Source organism: Telopea speciosissima, chromosome 2 (assembly GCF_018873765.1).
Source record: "Telopea speciosissima isolate NSW1024214 ecotype Mountain lineage chromosome 2, Tspe_v1, whole genome shotgun sequence".
Lineage (NCBI taxonomy): Eukaryota > Viridiplantae > Streptophyta > Magnoliopsida > Proteales > Proteaceae > Telopea > Telopea speciosissima.
Window position 1 is genome coordinate 40,767,623 of NC_057917.1, and position 14,812 is coordinate 40,782,434.

At 37.7% G+C, this 14,812-nt stretch overlaps 1 pseudogene; it reads right to left on the reverse strand.

Annotated features, from left to right (window-relative positions):
- Positions 1-4,989: 4,989 nt before the first annotated feature.
- On the reverse strand, positions 4,990-13,572 carry LOC122650709 (annotated as a pseudogene).
- Between the last annotated feature and the right edge of the window lie 1,240 nt (positions 13,573-14,812).

Below are 14,812 nucleotides of genomic sequence, written 5' to 3' on the forward strand. Positions count from 1 at the left end.
TTCAAACGTCGATGAGGAGTACCAGTATCAGCATTAGAATAAGAGCTCACATGTTCTTCAAAAGTAGGCCTAGCCTCTAGGGTTCTAGGCTGTTCCCGTTATTCTCTATTCCATCTGTTAGGGCTACTTGATACCTGTCTTCTTCTAGTGGTAGATTACTATCCCATATTGAAGTAACTTGGCGTCCCTCAAGTTGTAGCAATCTTTCACTAATAATTTTCTATTCAGCTGCTAACTGTTGAAACATCTCAATGACCTTTGTCATAGGATCAGGTGGTGCTGGAAGTATGATTGAATCTTCATCCTCTGCCATAGCTCTGATACCAATTTAATGTAGTCCTAGATTGAAACTAATCAACCTATAAGCCAGAACCAGAATCTGTTCTTAAAAGGGTGACTCGATTAGGGATAAACTACTAGGAAAAATCAAATTTAGGATTAGGGTTTAGTGAGGGTTAGAGTTTGATGGTATGGTTAAGGTTATATGGTGTAGGGGAGTCTTCCAATGAAGGTTATGTTAACAAATAACAGGTCTAAGGTTGCTGGACAGAATCAGCAACAAGTATGATGGAACTAGGGTTAGGGTTAGAGAAGAAATCCTAGGGTTAGAGTGGGCAGAATTGCCTCCAACTTTGATCGAGTTTCCCAAAGGGGCAGGGGAGCACTCCGATCATAGTATGGACTAATTTCCCACGGTAGGTTAGGACTGTAGTGAATTAAGAACTTGGAGAAAAAGGAAGAAAGGGGGATTCTAGGGTTTGAGATTGTTAACACTTGTTGATGAAGAACAGTCTTGAACAAAAATTTTTTTTGTAATAAAATAATGATTGAAATTAGAACTTGAAAGTAAACAACAATGGAGCAAACAAGTAATCAAATTGAACCACCCGGGCTTCCCACCGCAAGGTGTCAATCGAATCAAACACTGATTTCGTCAGCCTTGATCAAACACAAGACAAATCTCCTTGGAGAAGACTTGCACCAGCAGCTTTGAGAACAAAATTGTCAAATTGTGAGGTAAAAGAGCCCCACGAAAATTACTTAATTTATAAAGGCCAAAAGGCCATGCTCCTATTCAGCCTAGGAGACTAAGAAGCCCCCCAGCCGATTCCAATTACATAGCCAACAAATAAAAGGGTCATTTGACTATTTTAAATGGTCACATGACTACTAACTAGCCTAACCGATTCTATGAGGTGACAAATAAGCTGTCACATGACTAAGAAAAAAAGGCCGTACCCAGTGCACGAGGCTCCACCACTGCGGGTTTGGGGAGGGTCATAATGTACGCAGCTTTAACCCTGCTTTCACGGAGAAGCTGTTTTCAAACTCGAACTTGTGACCTTTTGGTCACAATGGAGCAACCTTAACTGTCACATGACTACTAAAAACTAGTTCAAATAATAAAAAAAGGTCAATGTGAGCTTTAAGTAGTCACATGACTATTACATTAAAATAAAAACTAAGTAAATACTAACTACTAACACCAACACTACTTGAACAGCTTTGACTTCTTCTTCTTCCTTCGAACATAAGTCTTCAGACCTGCATCATTTCTCCAGGTCTGATCAAGGTTTAAAGTATCAGTATCGGGTTGTATCGGCTGGGCAATTTTAAGAGACGTATCGTATCGTATAGGAGATATGTATCGATCGGTGTAGAAACGCATGAAAATGATCAAAATACACATGGAACTACACTTTTGGACACAAAAAAATAATATAAACAACCAATATATGTCATATATCATGCATATACACTAAGAATTGTGAATAATGTATAACTAGACAAGTGCGGCACTTTAAAATTGTTATAAAAGATGAGATTTCTTACATGCAGAGTCACTCTATTGCCATGAAGAATGTCAGGGTTGATCAAACTCATGTCTGTAAGGGTCTTCAAGAATAAGAGCTGCTAGGATGATGTTGTGTACTAACCAAACATAAGCACAATACTGACCCTTAAGGAAGCCATTTTCGATTTTGGGTGAAAAATGGTGGATTTGAGTTCAAATTTTTGCAAATGTCTACAAAGCATGCATCTAATAGTTAGTTGAACCTATTCTCCTTGAATCATAGCAACAAAAAAAAAAAGAACTAAAATGCAAGATTTGAAGCAAAAGATCAAGTTTTTTGAAAAAAAACCTACCTTTCCCTTCAAGTGCTGAGTACATCTTGTATTCCAAGGATTCGAGTGCGATGTGGATCTGACCTAACCTGACATATTTTGTGGCGCGACCCGAAGGGAGAAAAATTTTGGGGGTTCTGGTTCGAGTTTGTTATAAAATGTGAAAAAAGCATGTGTATCGATACATTAAAAAACCCAAACAAACGGTAATATTAGTACGTATCGAGTGTATCGATATGTATCGACCGTATCGTACCGACACGTATCGGTCGATACATTAGAATACACTCGATACAATACATTTAAAAAAAAAAAAAGACGTATTGGTCAGTATTGAATTGATACGACCGATACGATACGATATGGACCGATACTTTAATCCTTGGGTCTGATAGTTTACACACTCCTTCCCTTTGTTCTTCTTAGTTATTCTTTGTTCCTCTTCCATTTATTTTCTGTTCTTTTCTAATATTGCTTTCCTTTCACTGGTGGGCGATGCTCTGTTCTAACATAAAGCTGGGTCCAGCAAGAGATAGTGTGTGATTTCTCTGTCATTCTTATTTTGGTTTCTAGACTTCGGAGGTTAAAATAATTACCCTAGCTAGAGCGAACCAAACCGTGAGATATCCTCCTGAAACCAAATCTGGATCCTGCTATACTGCCATACCTAACCTGCTGAACTTTTCTGCTTTACTCCTTACTCCTTGAGGCTGTTATAGGTTTCGTTTTGATAGTGACTTGAGTTAGGAACCTGCTCTTGATTTTTCCTGTGATTTGGGCTCCTAGTAGAGAAACTGGATCAATCGCAGGGAGTTCTTCCATCGCAGGTTTACTGTTTCATTGTGAGAAAGAAGAAGAATCCTTCTTCCATTCGATATTAAAGACCTATTTTTCTGGTATTTATAACTGTCTTTTTTTTTAGTTTTACTCTCTCTCTCTCTCTCTCTCTCTCTCTCTTCTTCTGAAATTTCAGGAAAGCCCTCCTCTTCTAATTTTACTAACCATTTATTCCCTAAATTTGTTATGAAATTTTAGGAAAGCCCTCCTCTTCAAATTTTACTAACCATTTATTCCCTAAATTTGTTATTTTACCCAAAAGGGTTCCTCCGAAATTCCATTTATTTAAAGAATTTTCACTAGATTCTTAATTTGAATTATCTATTATTCTTGACGGCCCATGGCAATCCAATTTGAGGGTTTCACAACCCGAGATCATATCACCTAGTTTTTTTCTAGTTAGTATTAATATCAGATCATTCTCTGATTACTGGTGGTAAAGACCATAAGTTTGCTGATATCGATTGACAGATTTGGACTCTTCAATTAAGAATCCTAAACACTAAAGGACAAAGTCTTCCTCCACCCAGAGGACGGTTCACAAACCCCTCATAGGGTTTTAGTATGTTCCAAAATACCCTCTCAATACGCACTCCTGCCCTCTCCAGCCCCTTGGTGAATGGGATAACACTAAAAGATTGTGCCATCTTTCTTGATCAAACCATTTGATCATCTTCATATTTTAATATATTAATCTCTTAATTACTGAGCCTTCGACTTGAACATTGGCTAAATCAGACCTTCTAATTTTCTATTATTTGACTTCTCTATTCTGGTTCATAGTTCCTAATTCTGAGATTCTAAAAATTACTTGGTTTTATAAACACTAATTGTTTTGTCAAGAAATCGTCCGGTGGTCCCTTCGAGTGTCGTAACCTACAAAAGGACCAGAATGACAAAGGAGAACCGGTGTGGTTCTGGCCTAGGACTCTCCGATGCCTAAGTTAGATCTCTCTGAACAAACAGATGAATGATAGAATTCAAGATAGGTTGATGGGGTGGAATACCTCTGCTTTTATAGTGGAATGTGGCGGTGTGGAGAGTCCTAGTGAATGGTGAGAAGTCCTCGTAGTTGATAGAGTCCCTGGGTAGCAGGGTTCTTCCTTGGTTGGTTGTCTCCTTAAGGGAGGTGGTGTCCCAATAGGGTTGATGTCCTTAGTAGATAGGCACTTGCGCGTGTTGGATAAGGTCCTTCGTGTTTGAGTCCGTCTGGGACTATGTGGCTAGTAGGCGGTGGCCTAGTGTCCTTGAGATAGTGTATGTCTTGTTGATAGAGGTGGTAGTAGTCTGTTGTACTCGCACTTGGATCTTGGTCATGTCTTCGGGCCTGGTCTACGCCTGAGGTCCAGTCTGTGCCCGGGGACCGTGCCCGTGGCCTTGCCTGAGGCCGCGCCTGTGAGGTCGCGCCCCGTGAGGTTGCGTCTGGAGGTCGTGCTTGTGGTTCATGTCTGAGCTGGTTCTCCGCCGGTCCTGGGACGGCCCACTCCCTTAGGTCGGGACATGTGGTGGCTCCCGATTGGTCAGTAGGAATTTGGGTTTATCACTAATCTCTAGGCAGTTAGATATAGGACCATTTGGATAATTTTCCATACAACATTATATATAAAGGCCAAAAGGCCATGCTCTTATTCAGCCTAGAAGACTAAGAAGCCCCCCAGCCGATTCCAATTACATAGTCAACAAATAAAAGGGTCATTTGACTATTTTAAATGATCACATGACTACTAACTAGCCTAATCGATTCTATGAGGTGACAAATAAGCTGTCACATGACTAAGAAAAAAAGGCCGTACCCAGTGCACGAGGCTCCACCACTGCAGGTTTGGGGAGGGTCATAATGTACGCAGCTTTAACCCTGCTTTCACGGAGAAGCTGTTTCCAGACTCGAACTTGTGACCTTTTGGTCACAATGGAGCAACCTTAACTATCACATGACTACTAAAAACTAGTTCAAATAATAAAAAGGTCGATGTGAACTTTAAGTAGTCACATGACTATTACATTAAAATAAAAACTAAGTAAATACTAACTACTAACACCAACACTACTTGAACAACTTTGACTTCTTCTTCTTCCTTCGAACATAAGTCTTCAGACCTGCATCATTTCTCCAGGTCTGATCAAGGTTTAAAGTATCAGTATCGGGTCGTATCAGCTGGGCAATTTTAAGAGACGTATGTATCGTATCGGAGATATGTATCGATCGGTGTAGAAACGCATGAAAATGGTCAAAATACACATGGAACTACATTTTTGGACACAAAAAAATAATATAAACAAACAATATATGTCATATATCATGCATATACACTAAGAATTGTGAATAATGTATAACCAGACAAGTGCGGCACTTTGAAGCTGTTATAAAAGATGAGATTTCTTACATGCAGAGTCACTCTATTGCCATGAAGAATGTCAGGGTTGATCAAACTCATGTCTGTAAGGGTCTTCAAGAATAAGAGCTGCTAGGATGATGTTGTGTACTAACCGAACATAAGCACAATACTGACCCTTAAGGAAGCCATTTTCGATTTTGGGTGAAAAATGGTGGATTTGAGTTCAAATTTTTGCAAATGTCTACAAAGCATGCATCTAATAGTTAGTTGAACCTATTCTCCTTGAATCATAGCAACAAAAAAAAAAGAACTAAAATGCAAGATTTGAAGCAAAAGATCAAGTTTTTTGAAAAAAACCTACCTTTCCCTTCAAGTGCTGAGTACATCTTGTATTCCAAGGATTCGAGTGCGATGTGGATCTGACCTAACCTGACATATTTTGTGGCGCGACCCGAAGGGAGAAAAATTTTGGGGGTTCTGGTTCGAGTTTGTTATAAAATGTGAAAAAAGCATGTGTATCGATACATTAAAAAACCCAAACAAACGGTAATATTAGTACGTATCGAGTGTATCGATATGTACGACCGTATCGCATCGACACGTATCGGTCGATACATTAGAATACACTCGATACAATACATTTAAAAAAAAAAGACGTATTGGTCAGTATTGAATTGATATGACCGATACGATACGATATGGACCGATACTTTAATCCTTGGGTCTGATAGTTTACACACTCCTTCCCTTTGTTCTTCTTAGTTATTCTTTGTTCCTCTTCCATTTATTTTCTGTTCTTTTCTAATATTGCTTCCTTTCACTGGTGGGCGATGCTCTGTTCTAACATAAAGCTGGGTCCAGCAAGAGATAGTGTGTGATTTCTCTGTCATTCTTATTTTGGTTTCTAGACTTCGGAGGTTAAAATAATTACCCTAGCTAGAGCGAACCAAACCGTGAGATATCCTCCCGAAACCAAATCTGGATCCTGCTATACTGCCATACCTAACCTGCTGAACTTTTCTGCTTTACTCCTTACTCCTTGAGGCTGTTATAGGTTTCGTTTTGATAGTGACTTGAGTTAGGAACCTGCTCTTGATTTTTCCTGTGATTTGGGCTCCTAGTAGAGAAACTGGATCAATCGCAGGGAGTTCTTCCATCGCAGGTTTACTGTTTCATTGTGAGAAAGAAGAAGAATCCTTCTTCCATTCGATATTAAAGACCTATTTTTCTGGTATTTATAACTGTCTTTTTTTTTAGTTTTACTATCTCTCTCTCTCTCTCTTCTTCTGAAATTTCAGGAAAGCCCTCCTCTTCTAATTTTACTAACCATTTATTCCCTAAATTTGTTATGAAATTTTAGGAAAGCCCTCCTCTTCAAATTTTACTAACCATTTATTCCCTAAATTTGTTATTTTACCCAAAAGGGTTCCTCCAAAATTCCATTTATTTAAAGAATTTTCACTAGATTCTTAATTTGAATTATCTATTATTCTTGACGGCCCATGGCAATCCAATTTGAGGGTTTCACAACCCGAGATCACATCACCTAGTTTTTTTCTGGTTAGTATCAATATCAGATCATTTTCTGATTACTGGTGGTAAAGACCATAAGTTTGCTAATATCGATTGACAGTTTTGGACTCCTCAATTAAGAATCCTAAACACTAAAGGACAAAGTCTTCCTCCACCCAGAGGATGGTTCACAAACCCCTCCTAGGGTTTTAGTATGTTCCAAAATACCCTCCCGATACGCACTCTTGCCCTCTCCAGCCCCTTGGTGAATGGGATAACACTAAAAGATTGTGCCATCTTTCTTGATCAAGCCATTTGATCATCTTCATATTTTAATATATTAATCTCTTAATTACTGAGCCTTCGACCTGAACATTGGCTAAATCAGACCTTTTGATTTTCTATTATTTGACTTCTCTATTCTGGTTCATAGTTCCTAATTCTGAGATTCTGGAAATTACTTGGTTTTATAAACACTAATTGTTTCGTCAAGAAATCGTCCGGTGGTCCCTTCGAGTGTCGTAACCTGCAAAAGGAACAGAATGACAAAGGAGAACCGGTGTGGTTCCGGCCTAGGACTCTCCGATGCCTAAGTTAGATCTCTCTGAGTAAACAGATGAATGATAGAATTCAAGATAGGTTGATGGGGTGGAATACCTCTGCTTTTATAGTGGAATGTGGCGGTGTGGAGGGTCCTAGTCGATGGCGAGAAGTCCTCGTAGTTGATAGAGTCCCTGGGTAGCAGGGTTCTTCCTTGGTTGGTTGTCTCCTTAAGGGAGGTGGTGTCCCAGTAGGGTTGATGTCCTTAGTAGATAGGCGCTTGCGCGTGTTGGATAAGGTCCTTCGTGTTTGAGTCCGTCTGGGACTATGTGGCTAGTAGGCGGTGGCCTAGTGTCCTTGAGATAGTGTATGTCTTGTTGATAGAGGTGGTAGTAGTCTGTTGTACTTGCACTTGGATCTTGGTCATGTCTCCGGGCCTGGTCTACGCCTGAGGTCCAGTCTGTGCCCGGGGACCGAGACCGTGGCCTTGCCTGAGGCCGAGCCCATGAGGCCGCACCTGTGAGGCCGCGCACATGAGGCAGCGCCTGTGAGGTCGCGCCCCATGAGGTTGTGTCTGGAGGTCGTGCTTGTGGTTCATGTCAGAGCTGGTTCTCCGCCGGTCTTGGGATGGCCCACTCCCTTAGGTCGGGACATGTGGTGGCTCCCGATTGGTCAGTATGAATTTGGGTTTATCACTAATCTCTAGGCAGTTAGATATAGGACCATTTGGATAATTTTCCATACAACATTATATATAAAATGGTCCTCACATGGGTAACGAATGTTCATAATGTTTGATATCTATTAATATTTTTCACTTCAGCAACCATGAATAGGTCCACGAGATAGAGGACTCCACCCATCCCACTGGTCAAGTTTCAGTTCAAAATAAATGGGAAAGTGCATTAAAGTGAGTTCAAAGTGATAAAAAATTATAGAAATGCCACCGGATTCCATTATAGTGAAATGGTAGTTTTATAATCTCTATGAAAGTGTAAATTCACTTTTGCTACGCCACTGGATTCACCCCCCAAAAAAAATCACTTTTTAACCACTTCCAATGCTTGTTCGGGCTGCAATATGAACAGTGAAATTGGTGCAAGTTCCTTTATCACAAAGACCCACCCACGCCATCCAAGCCTGCCTCTTGGCACAAAATGTGACCTCTTGACAGTAACAAGTGTACGACTAAGCCGTTGCACTTATAATAACCCTATGCAAAAAGCTGTCAAATCCAACTCATGTAGGATCCATTTGAATTTTGGGCCAAATATGGATCCACAGCTGGATTTTGTTTTAAATACGGATGTCTGAACCCGAGTCAAAACTGCATGGATTTGCAACCCATGTCCAACCCATTTTATGCCTTAATATATGGAGTATGTAAAAAAATCCTTCCAAGACATTAAGCAGATCATTCAATACTAGGGCTTAACAAAGATTTTAAGAGAAAAATCCCACTTATGTTCCATTAGGACATCATTAACTTTTCCTTACCCAGATGATAAGTTTTTGTTGCTGGCAAGATTGATGATGCATGCTCAACAAGAGCAAGCCCAGCTCTCAAGATGGGGACAACCTGCTAGACTAAAAGAATCCTGTGTTAGATGATGGCTCAATAGAAGTCCTCTAAATTTCCAAACTAACACAAAGTAAAAATAAATCCTACATAAATCACCATATCTATACAAACAAAATGGAGACTAACACGTGTGCAGAATAAATTCAGGACACAAAAGCAGAGTAGAGTAGCATGGCTTGTTAGAAAAACAACACAAAAACTGATGCTTATAATTTTTAAACACTAACCAGCACAGGTTCCCTTGGATCAATAAATTCGACAGAAGCAACACCCATCGGTGATTGAATTTCCCCAGTGACAGTAGGCTGTGAGCAATCACACAGAAATATAAGCAGGACCTAAGAGTAGATACCATTGGTAACTGAAGTGAAAGGAGAAACACAGCCACAACTTGGATTTGTTTCCACCATAGTTTTTTTTATATTTTCCAAGATCCAAAAATATTACAAAGTGAACCTTGTAAGAGCCAATAAGTATTACTATTAGAGGTAAAGCAATTAGGGAAATGATATCACGTTAGGAAAATACATTTCAAAAGTAGAAGTGGAATACCAAGAGGAGTTTCAGTTTATGAAAATAACAAGCAGAACATGCCCGGACTCAGATATCATCCAAAGGAACACATATTATCTTTCTCCAATTAAAAAGCGTAGAAATTCTTCATAGGAAGATAATAAACAATTATATAATTTTCAGCTACAGAAGTTCTAGAAAACTATTGACTTAATGCAGCTCTCTGATCAGGTACAGGAGGGACATGACACATGCATGTCATGAGAACTGCATTTAATTGATGCACTGAACGGGGCAGAGGCCTATTCTGAAGTGTCAGACTAACATTGGAAAGCAAATAGTGATCTTTGATTCTTGATACTCCACTTTCCCCCAGTTTGAAATCAACACTTTCAGGTGTTAAAAGAAAAAATAATACAAAAAGTTTCCATTTTTTAGACTTGACTTTATCTATTTTCAAGCAACATGCTTATATAAGCAGTGAGAATCTTAGTTGAGAGCACTATCTATGATGAGATATGAATTTGCACATTTGATTTAAGGCTAACACTCACCAATTTCATCAGGAGATGAAGTTTAAAGCCAAAAGTTAGTGTGAAATGATTCGTGTATAGATACATCTAGTATGAAATGAATGAAATCGGCCACATTCAAATCCCCAGAACATTATGTAAGGCAGTAATAAAATATTGACAAGATAGAAATTCTGGGATCTTCCCAACCAGTCAACTACCAGGTTGATGCTAAGGCAGTAACTGCTGTCTGATTTGTTGATCAGTATGAAAAGAAGAATGAGATGTTACCCCCAGGTTATAGTGGGGTTAAAAAGTTTCTCCGTGCTTTACACAAATGGAAAATTTTCCTTCCAACAAGGATCAGAAAACCTTGCCATGGCTCAAGGTAGACCTAGCCAACAACCTAGAAAAGTTAGCTAGTTATGTATTAATACAGATGGTTTCCAGAAGTTTGCGTTCACTGATTTTACAGTTGAAAAATAATAGAACCGTGCAATAGTAGAGCAAATCCATGAGCTTCCATAGAAACTACAATATGAAGTTAGAACCAAGGTTCAAGATCTCAGATTTCGACCTAGTTTCGACCAGGCTGAAACCAAGCTATGGTCGAAACCTACCGAAACCAGGTCGAAACCTGGTACTTTTTCCCAGCCAACTCGAGAGAATGGTTTCGAGGCCCAGAAATGGTTTTTTAGGTCTAAAGTTTTGTATATAGCCTATTTTTGACATTTTAAACACAATGTATGAACTATTTTCATTAAAAAAAACACTCGAAATGGTACTTGTGATTTTTTACCCAAGTTTACTAGTGTATGTACAGTGTACTGAGAATGATTGTTGTCAAGACAGACACTTATTTATACCAAATATCATGTAAGTAAATGTTTTACTTAAGATATTATTCATAAATAAATAAATACCCCCTATTTGAATCCAATAAAAATAGTTAAAAAATCAATTCCAAAAAGATAAAAAGTCAACCCCCCCAGTACAAGAACAAAAACTTGATTTTCAACGGTAGGTGAAATTTTCAAATGCTTGGTTTTTTCTCAAATCTATAAATTTCATAAATCATAATATGGTAAAACATTGCTAAAAACCAAAAGTGCAATAAAATATTCATTTGTTTTGATCTCTAAAAAATTATTTTCATTCAGAGCTATTTTGACAGCATTCGCGCACACCAAATTAACTTTGACCGGAACATAACTCTTTCAATATAAATCAGATTTACGCAATTTTGATTTATATTGAAGAAGTTATGTTTTGGTCAAAGTTAATTTGGTATGCGCGAATGCTGTCAAAATGGCTCTGAATGAAAATAATTGTTTAGACATCAAAATAAATTAATATTTTACCACATTTTTTGTTTTTAACAATGTTTTACCATATTAAGATTTTTAGAATTTATAGATTTGAGAAAAACTCCAACATTAGAACGTTGAAAATTTCACCTACTGTCGAAAATCCAGTTTTTGTTCTTGAACTGGGGGGTTGACTTTTTATCCTTTAGGAATTTTATTTTTTTAACTATTTTTATTGGATTTAAATAGGGGGTGTTTGCTTATTTATGAATAATATCGTAAATAAATGTAAATGATATTCGACATAAACAAGTGCTTATGCTGATTTCTAGTTTGGTTTCTGGCATACATAAGTATCTGTACTGGTTTCGAGTTAGGTTTCCCCAAGTTTCGATGGGCATAAGTGTTAAAACTTGCGAAATTACTAACACCTCAATCGAAACCAGTCGAAACCATGCATTTTTTCAAGTACCTGGCCAACTCATCTCGAAAACCTACGAAACAGAGATATCTCGGTAAACCTGTTCCCAAGAAATGAATAACCTATTATTTTGCAGTATAATCTTCACAAATGCTATTTATATAGCATTCATTCTCTAGATAGTTGCTTTGTCCTCTGTAAACATGCAAATTGTAATGTTAAATTAAATATTAAAAAAAAAAAAAAAAACTCTGAAGTACATATTAGTATGATACACACAAAAGACTAAACCACACATGAATAATCTATGAGATATAATAATTAAAAATAAAGAAATGGGGGCGAAGCCTTGTCAAGTACAAAGCTTACAACGCATACTCTGATGACTTCTTTTTTGCCTTTTTATCAGCAACAATGAAGTTCAACTCCACATGCAGTTAAAAGTAATTGCCAAATGTATTGTCAAGGAAATTTTGGTACCATTCTATTTGATTATCTTAAGGGTCAAATCTAGAAGGCATATCTACAAGAGCATGCAACCTTTGTGGTATAAGGTCCCTAAAATGTTAATATAACAAGAGATATGCATTTGAACACACAACATTTGTGGTGTAAGTGGACAGGAAAACCATGTACCTTCAGTCCTTCGTTGACTTAAATGGTATCTACTGTTTTCAAGGTTTCAAGTTATTTTAGTCTTTCCTTTCCCCCCATCCTTTAGGTTTCCCTTGGGGGGTGTTATTGTTGAAAAAATATATACCATACAATGTCAAATTATAACTACTATATCACAACTTTGTTAAGGATAACATATAGGCTACCATGCACTTATCTTCTTCAATTTGCAAGTTTTATATTTGCCAAAATAGTTAACGGAATACAACAATTAACAGATGCATTACATTCATGGACCACAAACAACTTACCAGCCAATCTCTTGATGCTTCGTATATAAGAAGCCTTCCTAGCTCTGCCATAGCATTCCCTGCCCACCCAAAATAAATAAATAAGACACATTTAGAAATTGGAAAGGAAGGAATTATCAAAGAAGATCTAAAGACACTGATTTGCAAAGATTCCCATAACAAATATTAGCGTTTCACTATAACACTTGCATGTCAATGTAAGACACTATCAAAACATTACCAAACATCTGGAATTCTTAAGTGTTACCCAGTACCAAGCATCTAAAACTCTAAAGAAGTGTTTCCGAGTTATCAATGACACTCAACTCTAGACAAAATCAAGTCCTCCAATTTTCAGCCACCAACCAACATGAGGAAGTATAAACTATAAACAGCTCAACAGACAAACAAGTAATTATGTATAACAGCCGAATTTCTACTCACTAAAGATGGGACAAGGAGTTCATTCGTCTCTAAGAACAGAAACCCAGTGCTTAATCAACGGATGTGGAGGAATAAGGACCTGTAAATCCGATTACTCGATTATAAATACCCCCAAACAATCGAAATTTGCTAAAAGACAAATATAAGAGCATTTGACCAGCATTCTATCATCGACAATTGTGTAGTTCACCGTCGCCGTTTGAGATTTCACAACAAAAAGGCTGCCTCGCATTCTACTCGAGCAAGAAATTTGAGCTAGTGAAGTGCAGAGAATCAGAAAGAGAAACTAATGCTGTGAATTTAATTCCATGGATAGATTGAACAAATGGAGAGTTTGAATTAAATATATTTATTACCTTTTGGGGAAATTTAGAGGGAGAGTGGAAGAGTATGCTAAGCTTTTGGCGGGAGTAAATCACCGGGAAAAACTGCGAATCAGAAGGGGATTGCATAACGGAGTTAACGCGAACGCGGCACGCCATGTTTCGGATGATATTACTACACCAGAGGATGAACAGAGGAAACAAATTTTCCTCTGAGGAGTAGAGTGCCTTTGTCGTGCCCCAAATCCCAACTGTTAAAGTCTAACTGTTAGGGTTAGGGTTTAAGCACAAGGTTGCTTAAAGCATTACACCCTGAGTATCTAGTTTGGAATACCCAGACTGCTGCTTCCAGCTAGTATTTATAGGAAACTAGGGTTTAGGTCAGATGGATGAATTACTAGATTGCCCCTCACAGCCTGGGCATTAATACAAGTAGGATTATATTAGAACATATGAAGGGATATTACATAAATACCTTTACAATCTCCTCCTATGTTCTACATATATCCACCACACATGTATAGAAAACCATTGTTCAATCAGTAATTGAAACAGTATAAATTGAATATCAATAATCCAAAAAATCAAGTAAGCAATAGGTAAACTTCAAGAGATAAAACTAGGGTTTTAGATCAAAACTAAATCCAACAATAAATCCGGAGTTCCACATGCAAGTGGCTAAACCAAAAGAAGTAATCAAAAGGAAAAGTCCTTGCAATCCATGTGACTTTACTCATTAAGGAAGTCATCCTCATCGAGATCCAGGTTCAACCGTTCTCCTCTATCTTCGCCATTCTCTGTAATTTGTCAAATATGAATTTCATAAGATAATATGAATTCAATCATTCGCATAATAGTATCTAGTTCAACAATAAGAACTTAGTACATTTCATATATGACTGAAGGTAAATCAAAAAACAATAAGCATCATCATCAAGTTTCTTTACAAGAACTCGATCCTATATAGTCTCTATCATAAGGACCATACCATGTTTCCATTTGGAATACTGTGTTCCTCATATCAGTCATAGATTTATGTTGTATCATCAAATTTGGAATGGTACACAATACTATGAAAGACATATCATCAAAATTGGAATGACATAAAGACTAGCACAATATCATTGAAACATATCAGATATTTTTCATATTCCTTTGTGGAATAACAAAGTAAGGAGACTTCACATGAAGATTTGCTACACCATCAAGTTTGAAATGGTTTCACAAACCCCCATATTTAGTAACCTAACTAAGTTATCTGAAACATGTAAACTGTCCCGAATGCTTACCAAGGCTAGATGAGATTCGAATAATTCAAAATAATACTGGGTTAGATTAAGATCTGACTAAATGGTCTTTAACCCCATCTCCCCCGTAGTTTTGAATGTTTGATCTTTGTTCAATCCCTTTGTAAGAGCATCTGCCGTATTATCCTTCGATCTCACATCAATCA